This window comes from Molossus molossus, unplaced genomic scaffold, assembly GCF_014108415.1.
Source record: "Molossus molossus isolate mMolMol1 unplaced genomic scaffold, mMolMol1.p scaffold_m16_p_16, whole genome shotgun sequence".
Classification (NCBI taxonomy): Eukaryota; Metazoa; Chordata; class Mammalia; order Chiroptera; family Molossidae; genus Molossus; species Molossus molossus.
The window spans coordinates 9,028,535-9,044,740 of record NW_023425351.1 but is presented as its reverse complement, the minus strand read 5'-3'; the positions used below and the strand labels follow the sequence as shown (position 1 = coordinate 9,044,740).

General features: G+C 35.9%; 1 protein-coding gene across 1 annotated transcript in view; it reads left to right on the top strand.

Annotated features, from left to right (window-relative positions):
• SPIDR (scaffold protein involved in DNA repair) overlaps positions 1–16,206 on the top strand; it is a 493,368-nt gene that overhangs the window by 196,061 nt on the left and 281,101 nt on the right. The window lies entirely within an intron of this gene.

Genomic DNA, 16,206 nt, shown 5'->3' with positions numbered 1-16,206 from the left:
AGTTTCTCCCAAAAGCATTTGTCTCAAAAGTGTTATTGTCACTTTATTATAGAGAAATGCCAGGAGGAAGCCAGGATTGTACATAGATTTTATGTGACAGAAGCACTGAATTATCTCTGATGACTTTTTTGTTGGGTTTGATCTTAGGAACATAAATCACCATTAATGGATTAGAAAAATTATTTTTAGGATACCATTTTTCTCCTGCATAGAATATTAATTTTTACCATAAAAAAAAAAAAAGAAATCTTATTATTTTGAGGGAAAGATTCAGCAACATTGTTTCAAAAGCTATTAAAAATATCGGCAATATTTTGAAGTTTCTTTCATCTTTTTACTGTCTGTAGTAAGTGACTATGAGACTAAATTCTTCCATTAAGACTGAGGATATCAGAGGATAACCTGCTTTATTTTATTTGTATTGATTTTTACTTCATTTATTTTATTTTGTCTTAATTTTAATACATTTTATTTAAAATTATAAAGTACATACAGAACCACACACAGAGCATAAATATGTATTTCAATGAATAATTACAAACTGAACAGTAGTTCCTATCCAGTCCAAGAAGCAGACTGCAGTTTGTGCCTGGGACCACCCCATCTCCTTCCACTCCCCCCCCCCCCCCCGCCGGTTCCCCCAGGTGACCATTATTCTGACTTCTGATGCAGCAGACTCTTTTGAATGTTTAAGAATTTTAAATAAATAGAATCATAGAATAGTTATATAATATGTATCATCTTTTGCTAGACTACTTTCTCTTAATATTATGCTTGTGAGATTCATCAGTTTTGTTGCATTTAGCTGTTTGTTCATTTTCATTGCTATACAGTATTCTATTATATTAGTTTATGTAATTAATTCATCTGTTCTTCTGTTGACATAGTTAGAATATTGTGGTCAATGCTGTAATGACCAACTGTCATTCTGTGTAGCTTACTCAAGAACACAGCACTATTAATTATCTTCTCCAAAATTTCCCATCATCCTACATTCATGCTTTATTTTCCTGCTTTCTTTTGGAGTGTTGCAATAATCTCTTATCCTGCTGCTTCTTTCTTTACCCTGCTAGTTCTCAAGATGACTAGAGGAGCAAAGCTATAAATATGTAAGTCACAATACTGGCTGTTGGCTGCATACTCCACAGTAGCTGTTCACCTCATGCAGAGTCAAAGCCCCTCCTGAGCTTTGGGACCTCATTTCCTTTTTCTCTCACCTTCCCAGTTCCATTTTGGCCACTTAGAACTCAACCCTGGTTCTCAAATTCCATGTCACTCTCTACTCTCACCTTGGGGCCTGGGCTTTTGCTGCTCCATATGCTGGCATGTTTCATCCCACTACCTTCCCTTGTCTGCACAGGGTGCTGTTTTCTTATCACCTCAAAGCATTTCCTCAGCTGTTACTTCCTAAAGAGGCCTTGGGTCCCATATCTAAATTTGGAAACTACCCTCTTCTACACCCTTTTTTCTCCATTTCTACTTTGTGTTTCACAATCACACATATTAAAGTGTATCCTTTTTATTTGTTCATTTGCTTATTGTGTGTCTCCTGCTGCTAGATTTTTAACGGTCTCCTTTACTTCTTCGGGCCTGAGGGCACTCGATAGAACTTTGATGGGGAATGAAGGAGTAGTTTTCTCCTTGTCCTAACAGTGCTCCTCTGGATCTGTTCCTGTAATTCTTTCTGTCCTTTCAGCTGCTTTATTCAGCGGTTTAAAGTCATCAGAAGTCCTTATGTTAAATCCAGTGATATTGGCAGTGTTTGATTTTTGCAGTGTGTCCTAGTTTCATCTTCTTTATCAACATACCACAGCCTTTCTGTTTCCGTGTATCGTACCTCAGTAACAAATGTACAGTCAAGCTGTGATGGGTTTTTTATAGTGAGCCACAGAAAACTCCAGCATAGTTATCTTTGGAACTATTTTTAGAAACATAAGTGGGCTCTGGATCCCTGGCCCTTGGACTGTATCTTTAAATAAGCTGGTAAAGTTGAACTTTTAGAATCTTTATGTAGGTCCCTGTAGAATCATAGTTCCTTTAGATCTCCACACCCTTAGTATGTTTTTCCCCCTCTCATTTCATTCTAATGGTATTAAATTGGTTTTTTAGTATTTAATACATATGATGCATAATTCAAAAGTATTAAAGGATATGTAGTGAAAAGTGAGCCTTCTTCCCATACTTGTTCCCCCATCTACTCAATTTCCATCCCCTGAAGCAGGCACTGATACCAGTTTCTTACATGCCCTCCAGAGATGGTGTGTGTGTGTGTGTGGGGGGGTTATAATATACTCACAAATATACATATGCATAAACTCACATACTTAAATGTATGTATTTCCTTTTAAATGTATGTATTTCCTTGCATTATTTCATTTGACACTATTTTACAAAAATAGTGTCGAATCATACTATTTTGTACCATACTTTTCTATTTTAGAAATATATCTTGGAGATCATTTTGTAACAATATATTAGTATATGGATAGTTTCTACGTTCTTTTCATTGACTTCTAATGTAGAGATACCATTATTGTTCAATCAGTCCCTTTGGATGGACATATAGGTTGCTCCTCTTTGATTACTTCACATAGTACTGCAGTGGATAGATCATTTTCTACATTTGTGAGAAAGAGCTATAAGATAAATTTCTATAAATATTATAGCTGGATCAGAGGGTGTGTGCCTCTTGAACTTTAGCAGACATTGTCAAGTGGCACTGGTTTACATCTCTGCTAACAGTGCATTAAGTGCCTGTTTCATCCCTTTACTAACCTGTACTGATATTGACCAAATTAAAAACTGGAAAATGGTATTCATCATTTTAATTTGCAGTTATTTTACTGTAATATGGATTTAGGTATCTTTCCCTGTGTTTAAGAACCATTTGTACTTTACTTTCTATGAAATGCTTGTTGATGGCTATTGACTTTTCTTCTCTTAGATTGTTGGTTTTAGATTATCTTAGCGATTTGTATCAACTCTTTAGAAATTATAAATATAGCTACTTGTCAGTCATATGCATTTCAGTTTGTTTTCTCCCATTTTAGTCTTCAGCTTTTTTTAAGGGTTACAATTTTGTTTTATTTGTTTTTGATGAAGCAGAGATAATTGCTTTTCCATGGTTTAATTTATTCATATTTTATAACTTTTGGATTTTGTATTATAGATAGTAAAGAAGTAAGACCTTTCTTATTGTGAGATTACAAGATTATTTTACTAGTTAGATTAGATTAGAGCCCTTCCTCGTGGTCTCATTTTAACGTAATCACCTCTTTGAAGGCTCTGTCTCCAAATGCAGTTGCACTCTGAGGTTTTGGAGATTAAGGCTTCCATGTATGAGTCTGGGAGGGACACTGTCATCAGAATTAATACTTTTCTGCTGAATATTTCAATTTTGTGAATTGGTCAATGCTGATTACTCAGTTCCCATGTCTCCCATAGAAGCTTATTTCACAAATTGCTAAGTTGCTTCCTGAATTGTATTGTCTTGTCATAGAGTGAATTAGATTTTTGTAAAAAAAGATAAGTTTTAAATAAAAACAAAAACACTAACAGTATTTTAGGAAGAGAGCTAGATAGAGTTCAGAAAGATAAGTATATTATTATGTTGTATGGGTGATTTAGGCCATCTGGCTTAATAGTTTGGAAGTTTCTGGGTTTTGTTTTGTTTTTAATAAAGAATTATATTTCTTTATCCAGCTTTTAACTGAAGTCAGTCTAGGTGCTACTTATAAATAGCTTATAGTTAAAGAAAAAAGTCCAAAGTAATAAAAATAACTAATTTTTTTTTTTTTATCCTCACCCGAGGACATTTTTCCATTTTTTATACAGATAGAGTGGGAGGGAGAGAGAGGAAGAGAGAGAGAGGGAAACATCGATGTGAAAGGGACATATCGAGTGGCTGCCACCCGCACGACCAACCAGGGCCGGGGACACACTGCAACCGAGGTACATGCCCTTAGCGGGAACCGAACCCGGATCTCTCAGGACCGCAGGCTGACGCTCCAACCGCTGAGCCAAACCGGCCAGGGCAAAAAATAACTAATTTTTTTAGTAGAAATTTATAATGAATTTTTTTTTTCTTGTAAGATGTCTACTCTTCTCCCACTGAAAGCCTTTGTGTTTATTTAAACCATTTTCTTTTTTTTTTTTTTAACCATTTTCAACATGGAAACAGTTTTTAAAGGAATCAGTAGATTTCAAACACTTCTATTTGTCCTTTAGTAAATGTGGGTTTAGGTAGAATGGCTACCCAAAGGAGTTTACAGTCTTTTCTGTATATTATCTAATAAATTCTCATTTCATGTGTATAAGATGTGATGTTATCATAGCTCAGCCAATCTGGAAACACATGTAAAAAATAAAATGCCTTGCCTAGAATAATTAATTATATATGAAATAGTTATAGAATTATAGAAGTAACTTTTAAAAAGTCATGAACCTGTAAAATTTCAAACATATAAAAATATAGTACTATAATAAATGCCATGCCTCCATCACATAGTTTCAATGTTTATCAACTAATGAATAAACAGCTTTTACTACTGAAGGAACCAGAAAGTTTTAAGTATAATTATTCCAAGTTGAATATAGGTATGTTTTTTAATGTGAAGGAAGAAATTTTCTATGATGGTAGTTGAAGAGAGAAGGAGGTAGAATTCATCTGGCTAACTCGGTATGACCCACCACCAAGTCTGAGGCCAAGATGAGTACCAAAAAAGATAAGCATAAAATAGTGTATTAAGGGACAGCCAGGACACCTCTTACCTTACTCATTCACTCATTAATGTATTCATTAAATAGTACATTTAATAGTACTCCATGTAGCAGATACTTTGTTTCCCCAGAAAATATGTTTTCATTAAGGAAGGGGACTTAAAATCAGACTTTTCCCATTATTATGAATATTCCTCTATAAATGTACATTATGGTATAATTTATTTTCTCCATATTCTCATTATATCATGTATATAAATTTTTGCGATCACAAATAATTCTTTAATAGACATTAATTGCCCTAGCCAGTGTGGCTCAGTTGGTTGGAATGTCATCCCCTACACTAAAAAGTGATGGGTTCGATTCCTGATCAGGGCACGTATGCAGGTTGCGGGTTTGATCTCCAGTCAGGGTGTGTGTGGGAGGGAACTAATTGATGTCTCGCTCAGATCAATGTTTCTCTCTATCTTCATTCCTCTCTCTAAAGTCAGTTAAAAAAAATAGATATTCAATTACAATTGACATATAATATAGTAAATAATACTGCAATGAACATATGGGTGTATATGTTTTTTCAATTTAGTTTTCTTTTTTTTTTTTTTCTCAATAAATACCCAGTTTTAGGTATACAACCAAGTGATTAGACATATATAAAACTTATGAAGTGATCACCCCAATAAATCTAGTACCCATCTGACACCATATATACTTATTACAATATTGTTGACTATATTCTCCATGTTGTACTTTATATCCTGTGACTATTCTGTAACTACCAATTTGTACTTCTTTTTTTTTTTTTAATCCTCACCTGAGGATATTTTTCTGTTTATTTTCAGACAGAGTGGGAGGGAGGAAGGGAGAGAGAGAGATGTGAGAGACACACATCGATTGGTTGCCTCCTGCACGACCCCGACCAGGTCCAGGGACCGAATAGCAACCAAGGTATATGCCCTTGACCACAATGGAATCTGCAACTCTTTGGCCTATGGGCCGATGCTCTAATCGCTGAGCCAAACTATCCAAGGCACCAATTTGTGCTTCTTAATCCTTTCACCTTTTATACCCATTGCTTCAACCTACCTTTCATCTGGCAACTGTCAGAATGTTTTCTGTATCTATGACTCTGTTTCTGTTCTGTTTGTTTATTATGTTTTTTACATTCCACATACTAGTGAAATCATCTAGAATTTTTCTCCCTGACTTAATTTTACTTGGTACAATACCCTGTGGGTCCATCCATGTTGTTATAGATGTCAAAGGAACAACAGCGTCTGCCAGCACTTCTGCTGATGAGAAAACTGCCCCTCCAGCCCTCACCCTGATTTCAGGCAATTCAGTTCCTCCCTGTATGTTTCTGGTACCTTATTAGCTACTGTTGTAGTGCTGGAGCTCAGAGTAAGTCAGTCCAAGTAATTCTGTGTGAGGGCCCTTTACGAAGAATGCTCGGGACTCCAGCCACCCTTCAGCTCACATCAACTACAATCCCTGCTGGTTTTCACAACCAGCAGGTGTGGGCACTTTTCTTCCTAGCACTGGAACCCTTGACTGGGGGGCCTGATGTGGGGCTGTGACCCATCACTCTTCAGGGGTACCTCCTCAGCTGAGCTATCCCTCCTGATTTCTAACTGCCAGGATTGGCATGGGACCAGTCCATTCCGGGTCTCTGCCCCTCCTACTACTTTTGACATGGCTTCTTTTTTATATCCTTTGTTGTAGAACTTCCTTTCAGCCCGATTTCAGGTGGTTCTGAATGATGTTTGTTCTGTAGTTGTAATTTTGACATGCTTGTATGAGAATTCGAATACTGCATTTACCTACTCCACCATCTTCAGTGCTGTGATTTCTTGATGTAGTTACGTAATCTGTGAACCTCATAACAGAGGACCTGCTACAGATCAAATGGAATACTTTTTCTTACTGATAACAGTTTCTCTTTTGCAAATTGTTTCTCTTAATGTCTACTCATATATTTGTTGGGGTCCTAAGCACTTTCTTACCAATGTGTATGCACGTCTTGTATAGTAACATGTTTCTGTTCATACTGTTATATGACTTATGATAATATTTTCTTCCTAATACTTATACTTGTTTACCTATTTCATATCTTATTGTATTGGCTAAAACTTCCAAATCAGCTTTTTCACTACTGTCTTCCCAGTAACTAGAATAATGCTTGACACACAGTAGACATTCAGTAATGTTATTAATATTGAGTATTAATCATCAAGATGTCACAAAGAGAGAATGTACCAATGGATTTCATTGATTTCTATATTTGCTAAGAAGCATATATTGAATGTTTACTTTTTATGTAATAGGCCTTGTACTAAATAATGGGATACTGTGTTCAACATGATTGACAAATCATCACTGCCCTTAATAAAGCTCATATGGTAGCAGAAGAAATAGATAATATAACATCATAAAAGACTATAGAAAGTTTAATAACAGAGCCCTGATCAAGAGTTATGAAAATAGTGAGAAGGAAGTGTAGTTGATAGGCAGCTCAGTTGGGAAGTGTGTGTGTGCATGAAAGAGTGTGAGTGTGTGTCTGTGTGCACGCGTTCTGGGAAGAGAACATGTTCAGAGTGTCAGGGTTAGCTTCCTGGAGTTGGTGATTCTCTATCTTAGCTATGAAGGCTATATGGAAAAGAGCCAAGAAGGGACTGTAAAAGCATTTGAAATAGAGGAGACCGAATAAGCAAAGGCCAAGAAGCCAGAAGGTCCTGATGAAGGGCAGTGTATGCTGGGATATATGCAGTGCTATACGGATGGAGTAGAAATTAACCAGGAGCAGCAGCACATGAGGATGGATAACCTGAGTACAATGTTAAAGAACTGGTATTAAATACTCACTGCTGCCTAGAGAAGAAGAGATGAGATCTGATCCATGGTTTGAAGTTTGTGGAGGATGACTGTGTGTAGAAGGCCAGAGCAGAGGCATCTTAGAGGCTTTGGGAGTAGCCCAAGAGTAAGGGAAGATGATGATTTGGACTAGGATAGTAAACAGTGGATTCAGAATATATTTTGGATCTAAGAGGCAACATGATTTGCTAATGGGTTTGATATGGTATGTGAAAGAAAGACAGGAGACAAGGAAGACTCCTCTAAGTTCTGGCTTGAATTATGATGCTAAATAGTAAGATGGGGAGATGTAGGGCATATTTTGAGGGTGTAGTTAACAGCATCTTCTTGATATCAGGAACAGTTAGAGCCCTGAGTAAACGTAAGAGAAACTGTGGTGCCAGAAGAGAAACGCTGTCAGCTCACCTGGGGTTTTTGTGTAACATGTGTGGTAAGTGCCAGAGGACCAGTGTAGAGCCCACTGGCTCGTTCCCAGCTGTGTTTGTTCCTGCTTTATGTTTGCCACCTGGGATTCTTTGAACTGAAGATACTGCTGGCTCTTATTGCTAGGAGTAAAGCAATGCTAAAGATAGTGGTTTGTTTACTGCGTGGGATTATTTTTCTGTTGTGACAGCCAAAAAGCCAATCTTTTTTCTCCAGAATTACAGGGTGTTTTGAGAGGAAATAAATAGAAAACTCATACAGTGTGAAAAGGGCAAAATATACCATAATGATAGTCTGGACAGTCTAAAACAATGGAGAAAAGGAAATCAATCATTCATGCTTACATGAGAAAGGAAGGAAAGCAGACTTCAGCTGGTGATCCACACACTACTTTTCCATGAAGTCTTAGGAATGCAACTAAACAGTTCTATGCTCAGATAACTTTGGGAATTCATGGTAAAATGTGAACCAGTTTCTATACTGTAGGAGTTCTCAGGGCCTCTGAAATGTGAATGTGCATTATGATTTACAATACAGGGAATCAGAAACAGAGGCGAACCTATAAACAAAACATTAGCAAACAAATGACTATATTCTTTCTTATTTGTCTAAGAGTGAGGGTCAAGAAAGCAACTTGGAGTATTATCTCAAAGGAAGGCAGAGAATGAGGCTCCAGGAGTCCATACTTCCATCTAAACAACTAGTGCACTGGCAGGAACTTCTATAGTCTGAGGAATACATAGAAAAAAAAATGAAGAAAATTAAACAGAGCCTGAGACAACTGTGGGACACTGTCAAATATAGAAACATATATATTATCAGAATACCAGAGGAAGAAGAAAGAACGAAAACAACAGAGAAAATATTTAAATAAATAATGTCTTAACATCTCCCAAATATAAGGAACAGTATAGGTATACATATCCAAGAAGCTAAATGATCTTCAAACACAGAAAATCAAAGAGACCCAAAGAAGACATTATAATGAAATTATCGAATCCAAAGACAAGAAGAGACTTTTGAAAGCAGAAAGAGAAAAGGAACTTGTCATGTACAAAGGATCCTCAATAATAATAAGAGCTGATTTCTCATCTAAAAACTACGGGGTCAAAAAGCAGTCAAATGCCATATTTAAAGTCCTTAAAGAAAAACAAAACAAACAAACAAAAAAACCTGTCAACCAGGAATTATAACTATCTAGAATGAAAGAGATATTAAGATATTTACAGATAAACAGAAGCTGTTAGAATTGTGAATATGTGAGTTTATTCTTGTATTATTATTTATTATTATATTTTCTGTATGAACAACTGTAAACCCACTTTTGCTCTACCCCTGTATATCTACCCTGGTTCTCTTTTAGTTACTATTGGTATGGAAAATATGTTTTTTATCCTTTTGTTTCCAGTCAATTTGTGAACTTATATCTACATCGAGTCTCTTGTTGCCCTAGATGGTTTGGCTTAGCAGTTAGAGCGTTGGTCTGCAAACCAATTTAGTTGTGGGTTCAATTCTGGTCAAGGGCACCTACCTCAGTTGCAGTTGGGTCTCCAGTCCTGGTTGGGGGTCGTGCGGGGGGGGGGGGGGGGACAGCCAGTTGATGTGTCTCTTTTTTTTTTTTTTTTTTTTTTTTTTATCCTCACCCGAGGATATTTTTCCATTTTTTGTACAGATAGAGTGGGAGGGAGAGAGAGAAAGGGGGAGAGAGAGAGAGAAACATCGACGTGAAGAGACACATCGAGTGGCTGCCACCCGCACGACCAACCAGGGCCGGGGACAAACTTGCAACCGAAGTACGCGCCCTTAGCGGGAACCGAACCCGGGTCTCTCTGGACCGCAGGCCGATGCTCTAACCGCTGAGCCAAACTGGCCAGGGCTGATGTGTCTCTTTTGCATCAATGTTTCTCTCTTTCTCTCCCTCCTTCCGCCCCTCCCACTCTGTCTGAGGATAGATGGAAAAATATCCTCAGGTGAGGATTTAAAATAAATATATGAATAAATAAATAATTTTTAAAAATAAAAATAAACTCAGTCTCTTGTAGACTGCATACAGATGGATTATTTAAAACCTCAAATTTGCCACTCTTTTTTAATGGTTCTGTTTCGTTCAGTTACATTTGATGTGATTACTGATAAAAATACTTTGCCATTTATCTATTGTTTTCTGTATGCCTCATAAGTTTTTATTTTGTTCTTTAGTTCCTTCATTACTGCTTTTTTGTTTATATAGCTGATTTTTCTGTAGTGTGTCATTTTAATTCCCCTCTCCTTTTCTTTATTCTATGTATTTTTTTAAAAAGTATATTCTTAACATTTACTTTGGAAATTAGAATTAATATCTTTTTAAAAATCCTCACCCAAGGATATGTTTTTACTAATTTTAGAGAGAGGAAGGGAGAGAAGGAGTGAGGGAGGGAGGGAGGGAGGAGGAGAGAGAGATTTGAGAGAGAAACATCAAATGATTGCCTCATACATGCCCGTGGATCAGGATCAAACACTCAACCTGGGTATGTGCCATGACCGGGAGCTGAATCTGTGAACTTCTGGCTTGCAGGACGGTGCTCCAACCAACTTAGCCACACCGGCCAGGTCAGAATTAATATCTTTCAGTTAAAATAACTTACTTTAAATACTACCAAATAAGTTTCAAGTATACAACACTTTATTCCTGTAGTACATCTCTTTCCCTTCCCCTTTATATTGTTGTCAAGATTTTATCTTTACACATTGTATTCCCATGAACATAGATTTCTAATTATTTGTATATGAATTTCCCTCTTAAACCAACAGGAGAAAGTGAACATTATATACAATACCAAAAGTACAGTAACACTGGCTTTTATATTTGCCTGTATAGAGTTACCATTACCACTGGTCTTTATATTTTCTTAAGTTCAATTTGCTGTTCAGTATCTTTTCATTTCAACCTGAAAGACTCCCTTTAGAATATCTTACAGATGATAGCTGTTATTACTTCAAAGACTGAACTTCCCCCAAATTACTCTTTTTTTTTAAAGTATCACCAGAGGATACTTTTTTTTTTACATTTATTTTCAGATAGAGTGGGAGGGAGAGAAGGAGGAAGTGAGAGAGAGAAACATTAATGTGAGAGAGACACATTGAGTGGTTGCTACCCACATGACCCCAACCGGGGCCAGGGACAAACTGCAACCAAAGCACGTGCCCTTAGTGGGAACCAAACCCAGGACTCTCTAGTCCGCAGGCCGAAGCTCTAACCGCTGAGCAAAATCATTCAGGGCCCCAAATTTACTCTTAATCAAGGTCTCCCCAGACTACAAGTATTCAACTAGACTCCAGAGTTCTAAATAAATAATAATACAAGAATAAACTCACATATTCACAATTCTAAACCTACTTTTGCCCACCCTGTATTATGATCAGACAAAATAGACTAATTTTATAAAAGATTATGAGACAATTATAATATTGATAAAATGTTCAATACAACAAGAAGATTGAACAATTCTAAGTACACCATATACATACCTGACAAAGAAGCCTGCAAAAAAAGAATTGAAGGTAAAAGTCGATCTCCAATAAATAGTTAGAGACTATTAATATCCTACTTCAGTAATGGACAGAATAAACACATGGAAGATCAGTGACAAAACAATTACTCCTAACACACATGTATAGAACACTCCAAACCAAAACAGCAGAATATAGTTTTTATATGTGCCCATATAACTTAAGAGTGCATGTTAGTCCACAAAACAGGTCGTTATGAACTGAATTATGTTTCTCCAAAATTCAGACATCGAAGTTCTATCCCCTAGCACACCTTGCATTGTTATTATATTTAGAGATAGTGCTTTTAAGAAGTCATTAAGCAAATGGATAAAAAATCTGTGGTACATATACACAATGGAGTACTATGCAGCTGTAAGAAAGAAAGATCTCTTATCCTTTGAGATGACATGGAGGGACCTGGAAAGTATTATCCTCAGCGAAACAAGCCAAACAGAGAAAGACAAATATTGTATGATCTCACTTATTTGTGGAATATAATGAATATAACAGTCTGAGGAATGGGGTAGTCCCAGAGATGTGGAAGTGGGGTACAGACTGACAGTCCCCAGAAGAGGGGGTGTTGGGGGAGAGATAAACCACAGAACTTATATGCATGTGTACATGAACAATGGACATGGACCACAAAGCTGAGGACAGGAAGGGGAGGGGGGAAGGGGGGAATCAGTGGAGGGGGGAGAAACATCTGTAACAAAAATAAATTAATTAATTTTTTTAAAAAAGTAAAAAACTCATTAAGGTTGAATGAAGTAATATGGTGGGGCACTAATCTAATAAAACTAGTGTGTTCTTATAAAAAGAAAGACAGATACCAGGGATGTGTGTACACAGAGAAAGTGCCATTTGAGAGCTCAGTGAAAAGGTGGCCACCTGCAAGCCAAGGAGGAAATCATTAATAGAAACCAAACTTGTTGACACTTTAATCTTGGACTTCCAGCCTCCAGAAATGTAAGCAAATTAATTTCAGTTATTTAATACACACAGCCTGTGATGTTTTGTGTATGGTAGTACTAGGAAACTAATACACAAAATCTTAAATTTAAAAAGATTTACATACAAAACATTTCTTATGTTCTCAATAGAATAAAACTAGAAATTACAAACAAAAGGAAAACTGGAAAACACATAATGTAGAAATTAAGAATGTAGACTTAAACAGCCAATGGGGTGAAGAAGAAATACAAGGGAAAATAGAAACTACCTTGAGACAAATGAAAATTAAAACAAAACACTCCTAAATTTATGATATAAAAGCAGTGTGTCATTGAAAATTTATAGATGCAAATATATACATTAAAAATGAAGAAAGACCTCAAATCAATAACCTGTCTCTATACCTTAAGGTACTAGAAAAAAGAATTGTAAACCAAATCCAATGCCAGCAGAAGAATGAAATACTAAAGATTAGAGATAAATAAAATAGAGTATAGAAAAACAGTAGAGAAAGTCCATTAAACTCAATGTTGGCTCTTTGGAAAGAGCAATAAAATTGGCAAACATTTAGCTAGACTGCCCAGGAAAAGTGAGTGAGAAGACTCAAATTATTGCAATCAGAAATGAAAGAGGAGACATACTATCGATTTTACTGAAATAAAAAGGATTATAAGAGAATTGTATAAACAGTTGAATGAGAAGAAATTATATAATTTAAATGAAATGGAGAATTTCTTAGAAACACAATCTCCCAACACAGTCAATTAAAAATTAAGTTGATTAAACTTCATAAAAAACTGAAAACATTTGAGAAAGAAATAGAAAATCTGAAGAGACCTATAACTAGCAAGGAGATTAATTGAGTAAGCCAAAATCTTCCAGCAAAGAAAAATCCATGACCAGTGAATTCTTCAAACATAGAAAGAAGAATTAGTACCAGTCCTTCTCAAACTCTTCCCAAAAATTGAAGAGAAGGGAACACTTCCTAACTCATTCTATGAGGCCAGCATTAGTCTGATACCAAAGCTAGACAAAGATCATACCCCCACCCAAAAAGACCTAAGGACTATATCTTTTATTAATAATGATGCAAAAATCCTCAACAAAATATTAGCCAACTGAATTTAGCAGTTTATTAAAAAGGGTTATGCACCATATCCAAGTGGGATTTATTCCCAGAATGTGGGGATGGTTTAGCACTTGAAATAGATTAATGAAATATACCACATTAATTAATAAAGGAGAAAACCATACAGTCATCTCAGTTGATGCAACCAGTTAGCAAACTAGGAACAGAAGGGAACTTCCTGAACTTGAAGTAGGACACTCAAGAAAAACCAATAGCCTAATATCACACTCAATGATGACAAACTGAACGTATTTTCTATGAGCTCAGAAATAAGACAAGAATACCTGCCTTTCACCACTTCCACTCAACATAGTGAAAATTCTACACAGGGCAGTTTGGAGAAATAAATTTACCTCTGCATGTAGGTGACATGATCTTATATGGAGAAAATCCCCAAGTTACACACAGTTTGAACTGATAAACAAATTCAGCAAAGTTGCAGGATACAAATCAATATGCAAAATCAGTTGTATGTCTGTGTACTTGTAATTAATAATACAATAAAAAAAATTATGCAAACAATTTTATGTATAATAGCATCGGGAAGAAAAAAAAATATTTAGAAATAAATTTAACCAAAGATATGCAAGACTTGTACAATGAACACTTGCTGAAAGAAATTAAGGAAGAAACAAATAAATGGAAAGACTTCCTAAGTTCATGAATTGTGGAAGCCTTTAATATTTTCAGGTAATAATATAATACTTCCCAAAGCAATCTACAGAGTCACTGCAATCCCTCTAAAATTTAAAGACCATTTTTTTTTCCTAGAAGAAAACCCATCCTGAAATTTATATGGAATATCAAGGAATCCCAAATAGCCAAAGCAATCTTGAAAAAGAACAAAGTTGGAGGACTCATACTTCCTGATTTCAAAGCAACAGTATTTAAAACAGCAAGGTACTGGCATGAGGGCAGAGATACAGAACAATGAAATGGAATCGAGAGCCCAAAAATAAACTCTTATACATATGGTGAAATGATTTTCAACAAGGGTGCCAAGACCAAATGAGGAAGGGCAGTCTTTTCAATAAATGGTGATTGGAAACTGGATAGCCACATGTAAAAGAGTAATTTTGGACCATATACAAAAATTAACAAACAAAGACCTAAACTTGAGAGCTAGAACTGTAAAATACATGAAAAAATAAGGGGAAATCTTTATAGCATTGGATTTGGTCATGATTTCTGCAATATGACACCAAGAGCACAATTAAAAAATAAGTTAATTAAATTTCATAAAAAACTGTAAACATTTGTAAATCGAAGGACTGTATCAAGAGTTAAAAGGCAACCCACAGAAAGTGAAAAAATACTTGTAAATCACAGGACCAAAGATAAATGTTGATTCCTTAGAGCCGAGGGACCTTGGTATGAAGAGTACTGAGCTTCTACTGGCCAGAATTTGAGGCTAGACACTACATTTCTAATCTTTCCTTTGAGCCTTTTTATGTTCATTATGGCAAATGAGATCTGCTGTGCCTTTTCACAAGGTGACTGAGGATAAGTAATGAATAAAATAGTCTACTATGAACCTGATTGTTTCTACATATATTCTCTGTGACATAGAAACATAATTATAACCATGTGGTTCAGAAGCTTTGACTTCACACAGTTAATGAATATGGAAATCATGTAAAAGTTAGGTGAAAATTCTACAGAGAATTGTGAAATAATATAACAGAATATTCTAGATTTCAAAGATCAAGTACAACCCTGCTTTCTCAGATCACACAGGTAGGGTAAACTAAGTGAAGTGCTTAAGATGAGATGTATTTCTGGTTTTCTCTGAAAGACTGATTTACTAGGGCCAGAGAATACTGTACTTTTTCTGTCTAGAGCAAGGTTTGTTACTTCAGAAAAGCTAGACATCACTGATTTCAAAATAAGTAATTTTGATGTAACAACATAAGTGACTACTTGAAGAAATACAAACCAATTTTAATATTGCTTTGAATCCCTGTTTAGAACGTTATAGTTAAAGCAATAAACTTATGATTAAATATTAAACATTATTGAATAAATGGAATGCTTCATATCTAATGTAGCCTCCCTATTGGCCCATGTGTACTCTTTATCGCAAAAGTAAAGATCAGAAAGGTAAACAAAAAGTTGCACTGTTTAAAAATTTTCTAATTTCTGGCCATGGTCTTCTAGGCATGGGTTATTAGCAAGCACAGCCCCTGAATTCCTGGCCACAAGGCGCTGGCCTATGAGCTCACGAACAGAGAAGTGATCATAGGTGTTCACTGCCTTGGTCTCCCAGTGTGTCCTTCTTTAAGGACACTCTACTTAGCACACTAATTCTTTTAGATACACAAACACATTGTGACCCATCAGGTTAAATAATACACGTGAACACAAATTTTATATTTCATAAGTTAATATAGATGTATTGCTTAAAAGGTCTTACGAATAGTCATGTTCTTCATCTCCTGGGAGTTCACATCATAGAAGGATGACATGTTACACCTGTACATATCCCAGCTAGAAAAAGATTTTCCTAATTTTTCTACTATATTTTCTAATTTTTTTTCTATAAGATCAAGACAAAGGTCAGAATAGAGATGGCCTTTGGCTGGTTG